An 11,812-nucleotide genomic window follows, 5' to 3' on the forward strand; every position below is an offset into this window, starting at 1 on the left:
GCAACGATATCGGTGTTCGACCCTGGCGTATCCTGACACGACCAAGCGAAAATATCCACATGCTCTTTTAACAGGGCTACCATTCTGCTCTTGACTTGCCTCTGAGGCGGCTCCAATTTCAATTCCTTCCTGACCTCGGCGGTGCGTGGAATAACAATCTCAATCTGCTCCACAGGCGGCTGAATCACCTTCTCCTCTTGTTTTCAGCAATCTGGCCAATCCCAACAGATCACAATCTTCTTCGTCTTCTTCTTCAGCAAGATAGATCGGTTTGTCGAAGTCATATGAGAGGTAACCAAATTGTTATCAATGAGATCCGGAGAAGAATTTTTTTTGAAGTCGGAACGAGACAAAACAAAAAGATAAAAAATGAAAATAAACATTGCCATTTTTATTTGTTTGTAAACTGCAAAATAAATGAAAAACAGGGAACACCGTTTTTGACTGAAAAAACATCCATTTATTAATGATGCAGAAATGCAAATTTAAACATGAGGTGGCCCTTACAATGAACCATTACGTGTCGGGCAACACGTATGGCTTTCATGCATATAAACTGAAAACAAGAAAAATATTACTCTTCGAGGAGAGTGACCCGGATGATCTCTTCGGCTTTCCAGTTGCGGATTTCCATCTCTGGTTCGCACGGCGTTATCCATTGATCCACGTCACAGTCGCTGTCAATATCTTCACCCATCATGCAGATGTGGTCCGGATCCAGCATTCCGGCACTAGTGAAGGTAACTGGCGCACGACGTCCTCTTCCTCGCCCGGAGCCTCGGCTTGGTTGATATCCACCCCCAAAACGGTCTTTTTTCACAGGGACCTCCATTATTCTGCCCCAGCCTGGAGCCTCTCCGCTTTTGACTACCTCAGCAGCCTGCTTATAAGAAGCGATTGATGGTTTCTCTTCCTCTTGCTTGGCGAACAGGGCATTCTCCACCTTAACAGTTTCAAATGACTGGCTAGGCGTCTCCCATATTTCGCCGTCCATCTCAACATATTTGAAAGAAGACAGGTGGCTGACAAAGATGTCCTCCTCTCCGCAAACAGTAACGACTTGGCTTCCCCAGACATATTTCAGTTTCTGGTGCAAAGTCGATGTAACTGCTCCCGCAGCATGGATCCACGGCCTACCCAACAAACAACTGTAGGCTGGCTGGATGTCCATAACATAAAAGGTCGACTTAAACACTTCTGGGCCAATCTTCACTGGCAATTCCACCTCCCCAAATACAGCCCGCTTTGACCCATCAAATGCCCGCACAATCAGATCAGTCGGGGTCAAAATCAGCCCATCACAGTTTAGCTTTGCCAGGGCCTTCTTAGGCAACACATTCAAAGAGGAACCGGTATCAACCAGCACATGCGAAAGCACGGCTCCTTTGCATTCCATGGCAATGTGTAGAGCCCGGTTATGATTCCTGCCATCTACGGTCAAATCCATATCAGTAAAGCCCAACCCATGGCTAGCATGCACGTTGGATACGACCGTCTCTAACTGGTTGATTGTGATCTCCTGAGGCACATAAGCTTTCTTCAATATTTTCAACAAAGCTTCCCTATGACCCTCAGAACTCAACAGCAGTGAAAGAATGGAGATTTTGGACGGAGTCTGCTGCAAATGATCCACCAACTTATACTCCGACTTCTTGATTATTCTCAGAAACTCTTCAGCTTCATCATTAAATTTGTTATCCGACCCCGCAGGCGCCGGTGTCATCACAGGAGTACTACCGTTATCTGCCACAGCTTTACCCTTTGCCCTGGCTAAAGCCTCGGCCTTTTCTTTTTTCTCTTTTTCTTCCTCTCCCCTCCTCAATGCATCTGGAGCAAACAATCTTCCACTGCGCGTGAAACCGCTGGGACCGACATTATCCACCCTTAGCACGGTGGTCTCACTAGCAGTCTGTTCTTCAACCTTCTCACCGTTACAGTAGACCTCTCCCCCATAATGCCATGGCACGGCATCATCTTTGTCATATGGAATTGGCCCAGGTACCGTGATGGTAACTGGAGCCTCCTCCACCAGGTTAGACAAATCCACCGGATCATAGTATATAGTTATGGTGGAGACCTCTTCCTTTTTCCCTTCAGACTTCTCGATCACAACGACCCCTGCGTCCATCAGACCCTGGACATGCTTCCTCAGAAGCTCACAACCATTTGCAGAAATAGTGCACTCAGCACAATCAGATCCGCAGCCCGGATAGACCCCATTCCTCAACAACTGCCTTTTGACCTCAATCAAAGGCGTCTTCAGCTGATCAACCTCAGACAGTCCAACCCTATTTTCAGCAGAAATTGCATTCACCCCCCTTTGACCATGCGCGGGCATGGGATTTGCGTTGACGTTGGGAGATGGAGCAAAATTAATAGCCTTGGAATCCACTAGATCCTGAACTGTGTGCTTAAAAGCTTTACAGTTCTCAATATTATGCCCAGGCGCACCTGAGTGGAATTCACATTTCGCAGTCTCATCATAACTGGCTGGCCTCTGATCAGGTCTCAAAGGTGCCAGAGTTCTGGTTTGCACAAGGCCCAAATCCATCAACTTTTTGAACAAAAAGGCATAGGTCACCGGAGGCCTATCGAATTGTCTATCATTTGCTCTGCCCCTGACCTGGTATCCAGCCCTCTGGGGCCTCTGTTGGAACGGTTGTCTTTGTTGCTGCTGTTGTTGTTGTTGCGGTTGTGCTGACTGAGACTCAGCAGGAATTGTTACTGCAGCATTGTGCTGGAAGTAAAGTTCCCTACCGGGTCCGCGCTGCGTGTACACTGCGCTGGTGTCTCCTTCCTTCTTTCTCTGCCCACCATTATTGCCGAATGGTTTCTTCGTACCAGAAGAAGAAGAAGACGCACCCTGAATTTTGCCCAGCTTTAACCAACTCTCTATTCTTTCTCCAGCTACCACGATATCAGAGAAGTTGGTAACAGGACACCCCACCATTCGTTCTGCAAACGGCCCCTGCAGGGTCCCCATAAACAAATCCGACATCTCCCTGTCCACCAGAGGAGGTTGCACCCTCGCAGCCAGTTCTCTCCATCGCTGAGCATACTCCTTGAATCCTTCGTTATGCTTTTGAGACATACCCTGCAGCTGGGTACGACTCGGAGCCATATCAGCATTAAATTGGTATTGCTTAAAGAAAGCATCTCCCAAATCTTGCCAGCTTTTGATATCGGACGATCTCAACTTGGTGTACCATTCCAAGGAGCCTCCAGACAGGCTGTCTTGGAAAAAGTACATCCACAGTTTTTGATCCGCGGTGTATGCCGAGATTTTGCGGACAAATGCCTGGAGATGAGTTTCCGGGCAAGAACTGCCATTGTATTTGTCGAACGCAGGCGCCTTGAACTTCTGAGGAATGACAATCCCCTCCACCAATCCCATGTTGGACATGTTAACCACCCCTGGCGTGGCATAACTTTCAAGCACTTTTATCTTCTCAGCCAGCAGCTGGATTTCCTTGTTCTGAGGAGGAATGTCATAAGGCACAAAAGGCTCATTTCGCATAGAGAACTGGTCAGCCTCTCTTTCTTCCTCCTGATCTTCGTCAAAACCATAAAACGGAGGCACAAAGTTGTCTTTCATATTCTGACTAGGCCCAGGTTGACCAGCAGCACCAGCATTATTCACCAGACCAACTGTTGTCCTCTTTCCACCATCACGAGATCCCTGCCCCTGGTTGGAGACTCCATCCAGGTTGACCCCACTGTTCTGAGCAGAAACCCGCTCGAGTTTCTCAACTTTATCCGCCAGCGCTTTCTGACCAATTGCAAAACCTTGCATTATATTGATCAGCTCGGTCATTTTCTCCTTCAATTCCAGCATATCAGCACTGGGAAGCTCCATGAGTCTGGGAGTGTTTCTTCTTGTGTAATATCTGTGAGGGCGAGTTGAGTGCAGGGGTACAGCTCTACGAGCGCGAGCAATGGTTCCTGTTTACAAACAAGCACGTTAGTAATAGTCACCTGCAAAATAAAACACAAGTTATCATGATTAATGCATGTATGCAGTGTCTATCCATATGAAGGACACTTTGTCTCTCGACCCTGGCATCATCGAGACAAATAATAAGCCGGCATTAACATTCTGATTAGCAGTGTTTGATTTTGTTGTGCAGATCGGAGATATGTGATTTAGCAAGAATACCCCCAACCATGTGTGTGCTTGTGTAAGTGCATACGGCAAAGCAAATAAAGCTTGAAAACCAATCACTGAATGAAAAATCACCATCACATAGCAAAAGTGCACAATCAGTGCCATAGTCATACATCAACCAGATAAGGTCAGATACAATCCTCCAGAATAGGAAAGAAATACAGACAAGTGAATTCCGTCAACAAGCCTGACGGTAATTCACAACAAAAGAAAGATCTAACTGGATGAGGGTCCCGCAGATGGCCCTATCTCGCCTTCCATCCTTACGAACTCTGCGGCGAACCTGAGCTCGGTATTCTCCTGCTGTAGTCTTCCAGCTTCCTTCTGATGAATCTTCATCTGTCTGAAGTAGTGGTCTCTCTCAGCCATATAGTGATCTCTCTCTGCAATGATCTTTAGCTTCTCTGACTCCTTGACTTGCAGCTTTTCCTCCCACTCAGCAATGAGACCCCTGACTCTGTCATCTCTCTGATCCTTCACTATGATTTGCCTTCTCTTCTCATCTTCGATGACTTTTGACGCTCTGAACAGCTTATCCTTAGTGATGTCGTGCTCCCGGTTGGATGATGCTAAAGCTTGGCTGATCTTCCCATAGTAGGCTGTATCCATCTCGAAGCGTTTGGCCTCCAAAGCATGTCGCTTGTCTTGATCTTCCATCTTCACTTTGATTTCCTGATTAGCTGTCTGAAAATGAGCAACACTTCTCTCCAACTCCGCTTTCTCTGCAAGTAACTGATCTCTGGCCCTCTTCATCTCAAGGAACTCCTCCATGCTGACAGAAGAACTTGGACCCTCAATCCTAGGACACACTGAGTCACCTCCAGGGAACGGTAGAAATGTAGACTCAATCCTCTTCCGCAACCAATCCTCAAATAGTGGAAAATACCGGCAGTTGACTTTGCCGTAAGGAACCTTACCCCTCCTCTGGATATCTCGCCATTCGTCCAATACCTGCCTCAACTTGGTTTGGTTACCATCAATCGGGAAATAGAAGGACTCCTGAATCTCTCGCCCGAGAGGAGGACCCTCTATAGCAAACCCCATCTGTCTCCGGAGAAGCATCGAGTTGTAATTAATGCAACCCTGAACTCCCACTAAAGGCACATTAGGTAAACTCCCGCAACTGCAGATGAAGTCCCGACCAGCTAAACCATTATGAGTCCAAGCAATGTCATCAGCCCGCAGACCCATCAATCGAAAGGACCACTTCACACTAGGATCAATCTGAACAAAGGCACCTCGGGAAGGCAAATATCCCATGAACCACCTAAAGAGTAGCTGAGAGCAGCATCTGACCAGACCACCACGCCTCTTCTCATTCCTGTTATGCACTGAGTAGTATACATCTCCAATCAGGGTAGGAATAGGGTTTCTCTGCATAAACAACCTGATAGCATTACGGTCCACGAAATTCTTCTGGTTAGGAAACAGAACAATCCCATAAATGCTCACAGCAATCAGAGCACAAACCGTCTTCTAGTTACCCACAGCAGCATGTTCCTTGGCATTAGCCTCCAAGAAACTCAAATGAAATCCAGGTAACTTTCCCTTCTCCTTCCAACCTTCCTTGACCATTTCCGGACTCAAATAAAGAGCACGTGAAATCCCAAGGACATCCGGCTCCGCCCTAGTGACATGGAAAGGAATCTGATCACGGATCTGAATACCCAGGATGCTGACATAATCCTCCATCAGAGGTCCCAACAGATAGTCTGGAAAAACGAAACACCTCAACCCAGGGTCATAGAACTGAAGAAGAGTGTGGATGGCGCTCCTGTCGCAGTCAGTGAGGCTGAAAACCATCTTCAGAATACCGCCGTACGACTCTCTAAACATTCCCACATGGTCAGGAGTAATCAATGCTATCATATCCTTGAGCACACCAATCTCTGGATCAAAGAAACTGTAGGCAACATTGTCTTTCAAACCGGTCCTCATATTTGAACAGAAATCTCTCAACCAGAATCTCGATCAAAAGTGTCCCTGCATATGGGTAAACATGGGTTAGATGCAATTAATGCAAAATGTAATGATGCTGATGAATGAATGCAATGCGTTGCCATCCTCCAAGCCATCTGATCATTTGCACTGAATCTGGGCTCTGAACTGATCATAACCATCTGAGGAATGTACAATCCCAATTCTGACCCTCGGGTTCCGAAATAAACGGAAGACAGATACATCATCATCACCATCATCACCAAACCATATCCGAGTAGACACATCACCCTTATCTGAATCGGCCCGGGGAACCCGAAATAAACGGATCCCCACTGATGAAATATCTCGGCCCGGGGAATCCTGAAATAAACGGATCCCCACTGATAAATCACGGACAGCACTCCGGCGTCTCTGAAATAAGCGGCCATAAATCCGACTTATAAATAGGACCCGGATCCACGGAACAAAAGTCACCATCAACATCACCATCAATCACCAACAGTCACCATCTGTACCTGTTAGAATGATCATTCCCTCCCCACTCACGGGTGTCATCTAGGCCAGGGTAAAGTCGAAAGAAACGCAGCATAAATAACCTTTCGCAAAATACCATCATATACACACCCGAAGTATGTAACGATAATATCCCACCAGGGTCTGAACTGCTCGTGATATCAATGTTCCGCTAAGTGGCGCCATACCACCCGCTTCCCATGAATCACTCTATTCCTAGGTTTCCTAGATTTCACTCATAGCCTGGGTATTGGGCCTTTTACCTCGAGTAACTCCCACCCCAAAACAGAGGAACCACCTGTACAGAGGACGGCAACGATATGATAGTATGATGCATGCAAACATTAAATGCAAATATATACACAATCAGAATAATAAATGCAATAAATAACACACACAAGCAACCTAAACTAATCCTAGAACGCTAGGAAGGACTCGCTTAGGGACGATGGACCAGCATAGGTCTACATCGGTATCCCCAGTGGAGTCGCCAGCTGTCGCATCCTGCGAAAAATCAACCGGCGAGACTCAAAAGAAATACACACAGAGCCGCCACTAAACGTTATTTATCCCAAGATAGGGAAAGGAAACGCTCAGAGAAACCTGGAAAGACATGGTCTCGCGACCAGAGAGAAAGGGTAAGGGAGTCGGTTACGCGAGGGGAAGGTATTAGCACCCCTCACGTCCTAGGTACTCCTAGGGATCCACGTCCTAGAATAAAGAAAAGGTTGCTAAACATCACACACACACACGGGGAACGCAGGTGGGGTTAAGAGGAACGGGCTCGATAAGGTATCGCACCTTATGCCTACATATCTTGTCTGGAACAAGAATCAGAGCCACTGTAGTTCGGCTTACGCACGCCAAACAACACGAAGCACACAAACAAGCAAGGGTGGCAAACATGGAGCCCGACAACCACTGGATGGAATTACGTCGGCATCCGAACCAAAGCACACTCAAAAGGGCAAACGTGGAGCCCGACAGCCAATCACTGGGCTTACGTCGGCATCCGAACCCAAGCACAATCAGATAACAAGTAAACGCACGCAAAAAGAAAAGGTTGCCCGGAGAGGTCTCGCACGACCCCCTGCCTACATACCTCGTCTGGCACGAGGATCAGGGCGATGTAGTTCCCCTGAAAGGGACTAAATTGCTAACCAGAAACCGGGGAAAGATACACAACTAGGGAGCTGAGACTCGAGCCTAATGTTGTCATGCATCGTTAACCCTAAGTTCGGTTTTCTATCCTACTTGCATAAGCAAACTAACCTAACCAGGAAAGAAGCTAGCACACAAGCATACAATCATATATCATCAAATGAGAACAGGTATCTCAAACAAGCATGTCAATCAGATATCCACATAACACGCACTATAGCCAAACAAGGGGCTCAATCAATCAGGTTTGACTGCCTAAGCAATCGTCTGTACAGGCTGTGTTTGCTCTTAACCTTGCCATTACGAGGCTAAGGTGAAGCAGATAAAAAGGTGAAGTGAGGATCCGACCTCACAGCTCTCATCCCTAACCAGGGAGAGCTGACAAATGAGCATGGGTCCAGAATAGGGGAACCCTTCTATACTCGATGACTCAGACACAATGTGCACTGCACAGGATCTTGGGCTTTTGATCTCAATGCTACAACCATGTAATGGGAGCAAGGAGAAGACTCAACTGAATAGTGGGGGGTAGGCTGCATACCCCTACCTTCCACCAATTGCCTTATTTAAAGGACTTTCACCTGCTTGGGCTTAAAAATAAACAACCACAATCATTGCCTCTTAAGGAGGACTTCAGACAATTTGCCCGGCCCGGTAACAGCCGGGTCTCCAGACTACATGAAGTTTTAAGAAGTTACCTCAATGCAAGTTGCTTATGCAAAGCAAAGCAAAGCAATAGTTCACAAGGAACTGAGCAACTAAAGTACCTGGAAACAATCAAACTCAGTCAGTACCCAATCAGACAAACTGTAAAGCAAACAGTTAAACAGCTCAAACAATACAACACAAAACAAGCCCAAGGCTTAAGCCCAAGCTCCAACACCTACAAAACAAGGTTATGTTAGTGTACAAACATCCACAACATCAATTAAAATCAACTTGTATCATTCTCCATGTACATTGCTTTTTTTGATCCTGAAAAATCAAGCAAATATTAGCAACTAGACCACTAGGCCAAGCCTAGGGTCCAAAAGCAAGAAAAAAATTAAAACAGCAAGGTATCCACCATCCAACATCAAATTAACATCAAACAAGAGCAAACATCATTGGTCTCATGTTTATATCATCCATCAAGTTCAATTCATGCACAAAACAATCCATATTGGTTCAAATGAAGCACCAAATATACAAACAGAAGTATTGCATTCAAAGCCATGCCAAAACACATCAAAAAAATCTCAAATTAAATACACCTAAACAGGGGTCAATCAAGGTCTACCATGTCAAATTTGAGCTCAATTGGGAAAATGGAACCATGTCAATGAAAATCAACAAAAACAGACACAATCTCATGCTTCAATTCATACCATCAATGCATACATCCAATTCAAAAATTCATATCTCATTGGAAACTAAAAAGAAATGGGTGAGACCAAAACAGGGAGGTCACACAATGTGTCTAGTTCATGCATATCAAATTTCATGGCCATACAATACAATATGAGGATTTCCCAATCAATCTACCAACATGTATCACATGAGCTTGCAATTTCAACAACCAGAAATGAAAAATCATGATCAAATTGAAAATACAGTGAAAAATTCTACAAAAATTCATACAACATCCTAACATATCAACAATTCACCATGCCAAATTTCATTCAATTCTAACATGCATAGGTTATCCAATTAAATTCAACAAGTTGACATCAAGAGGTGTGACACAAATTGTCACACCTAAGTTCCAGAATTTGCTGCTCTCTAACCAGGTATCAAAAATTCATGAAATTTACATATAAATAATCCTCACTGAGTCAAGAACCACCACAAAAATTTTCAAGAATTTATTTTACATCATGTGCATTTCCCAATTAAAATGGTGCAAGGTGTCAAAACATCATACATGTGAAACAAGCCTAAGCCAAATAATATTATTACCAAGCACAACTTTGACCAATAGGTCAAAAAAATTCTACACTCATCAACAAAGTCATAGAAAAAATTTCCATATTTTTCTGATTTTTTTACTATTTTTTATGAATTTTTTAATGTGTTGGTGATTTTTAAATAATTATTTAGAACTAATATTAATTAATTAAATTTGTTAATAGCAGTATTGCAATAAGTGGAGGCGGGAAACCTGTCTTGAAACTGGACCAAACCAAAAACGGATCAAACTGTAGAATTTTCCAGAAAATTGCTTCTTCTCCCTCGCGCGCCATTACGCTCCTGTTCATCCTCCACTTCCAATTTCGACGGCAATGGCAGTGCGTAGATCGCGGCTTTAAGCTCCAACTCTTCAAAACAGATGCACAAGAAGTATATAGAAGGTGAATGCTATGCTCCGTTTCAATTACTTCCACTCCTATTGTCCACAATTCAGATTTGCCATGGATGATGAGGTTTTGAACAGTCACGATTTTGTGATCTTTGGATGATGAAGCATGAAAACAGATGGAGTAGAGGTTTAGGTGAGTTCAAATCAAAAGCAATTTCGAAAAAAGGTTGAGAAATGGTGAAGAATTCTTGATTTGAAGATGTTGAGTTCTTGATGAAAATGGAGAGAATGAAAAGTTTCTTGATCCAACTTTGGTAATTGTGAGATTCTGTTATGATTAGGCAAGGATTTAGAATATATATGTGTGCTTAATTGATCACTAATCATGTAATTAACCAATTTGGCATAATTAGTGATAATGTAATTTTTGCAAATGAGGGCAAAATAGCCAATTCACAATGACAGCACATGCCAGCTCAAAATTGGTTCCAACATGTCCAAAACACCATATGTGAAGTGTAGAAACAATTCCCATTGCAATTGGTTGCTTAAATCTCATTTTCACTATGTGTATGTAAAGTATCCATTTTTAACCATTTCATTTTTCATGCCAAAACTCAAACCATGTGCATTAACCATGAAATGAATATTCAAACACACTTAAAATGCCATTCCTGAGGTGTTGGAAAAAGTCCCATTCAAAAATTCCCAATATTTTGACTTTTGGACAATTTTGCCCCTGGTCCAATTCAGCTGTCCAGTTGAAAAGTGACTTTTTGCCTTGGCCATTTTTGAACAAATCCAATGATGCACCCTCAAAGTACATGTCAAATGGAGTTTGTGCATATAAAGAACTTGCAATTTGGACAAACCATGTGGAAGTTATGGCCTCCTGATTACGGTCTTTTCTGAAATTCACTGAGCCATATTTTGCAAACCGTACATTGGATTTTCAAGTTCTTGGACTTTTTGGAAAGGTGAGAACAAGATCTACATCTGTCATGTTGAACAATTTTTCATTTGAAGCTTCCTTGGACTTCTGTTTTTGAGGTCAAAAACTTTCCACTTTTGGAAACTTCTATTACAAGTCAGTTGCTATTTTTGGCAGTTTTTGTCCTGACTTGATTTTCTTCATTCTTAAGCTTTGAGATGTCAAATATCACTTGTTCCAACATGAATGAAGTGTATCCAACTCATTTCCACCTCCACATCCATCAGATCAAGCACAGTTGACCACAGTTGACTTTGCATCTGATAGATGAATTTGGCAATGCATTGATCAATTTAAGCCCCAATCTCCAACTGAAATGGCTCAAGGGTGACACCCTAGCCTCAATAATCACCATATAATCACAAAATGATCCTCATCTCCATCTCAAACACCATCTCCTGATTAAACCCTGATTGGCCCAATACAACTGATTAGGATTGACCAGTGGTCAAAACCCTAATCTCAAGGAATCTTCTTCAATCTCCTGATGACATCCAACCATGGTGATGATTATGTATCGATTCAATCAACATGAAGACCAATACCCTTGGGAGTCACAAAACCCTAATTCACAGCTCAATCCTCAGATGGCCCATGATCAATCAGTACAACCCTAGGCTTGCATTTTCTGACTTCCTCATCTTCTGATCAAGACTTGGGAAGATAGCTTGCACTATGTAACCACATGTTATGCAATATGAAATGCCTAATGTCCTAAAATGAAATGCAAATATGTTAATGCTAGTCCCAAGAGAGGAGGGCA

Source organism: Lathyrus oleraceus, chromosome 4 (assembly GCF_024323335.1).
Source record: "Lathyrus oleraceus cultivar Zhongwan6 chromosome 4, CAAS_Psat_ZW6_1.0, whole genome shotgun sequence".
Classification (NCBI taxonomy): Eukaryota; Viridiplantae; Streptophyta; class Magnoliopsida; order Fabales; family Fabaceae; genus Lathyrus; species Lathyrus oleraceus.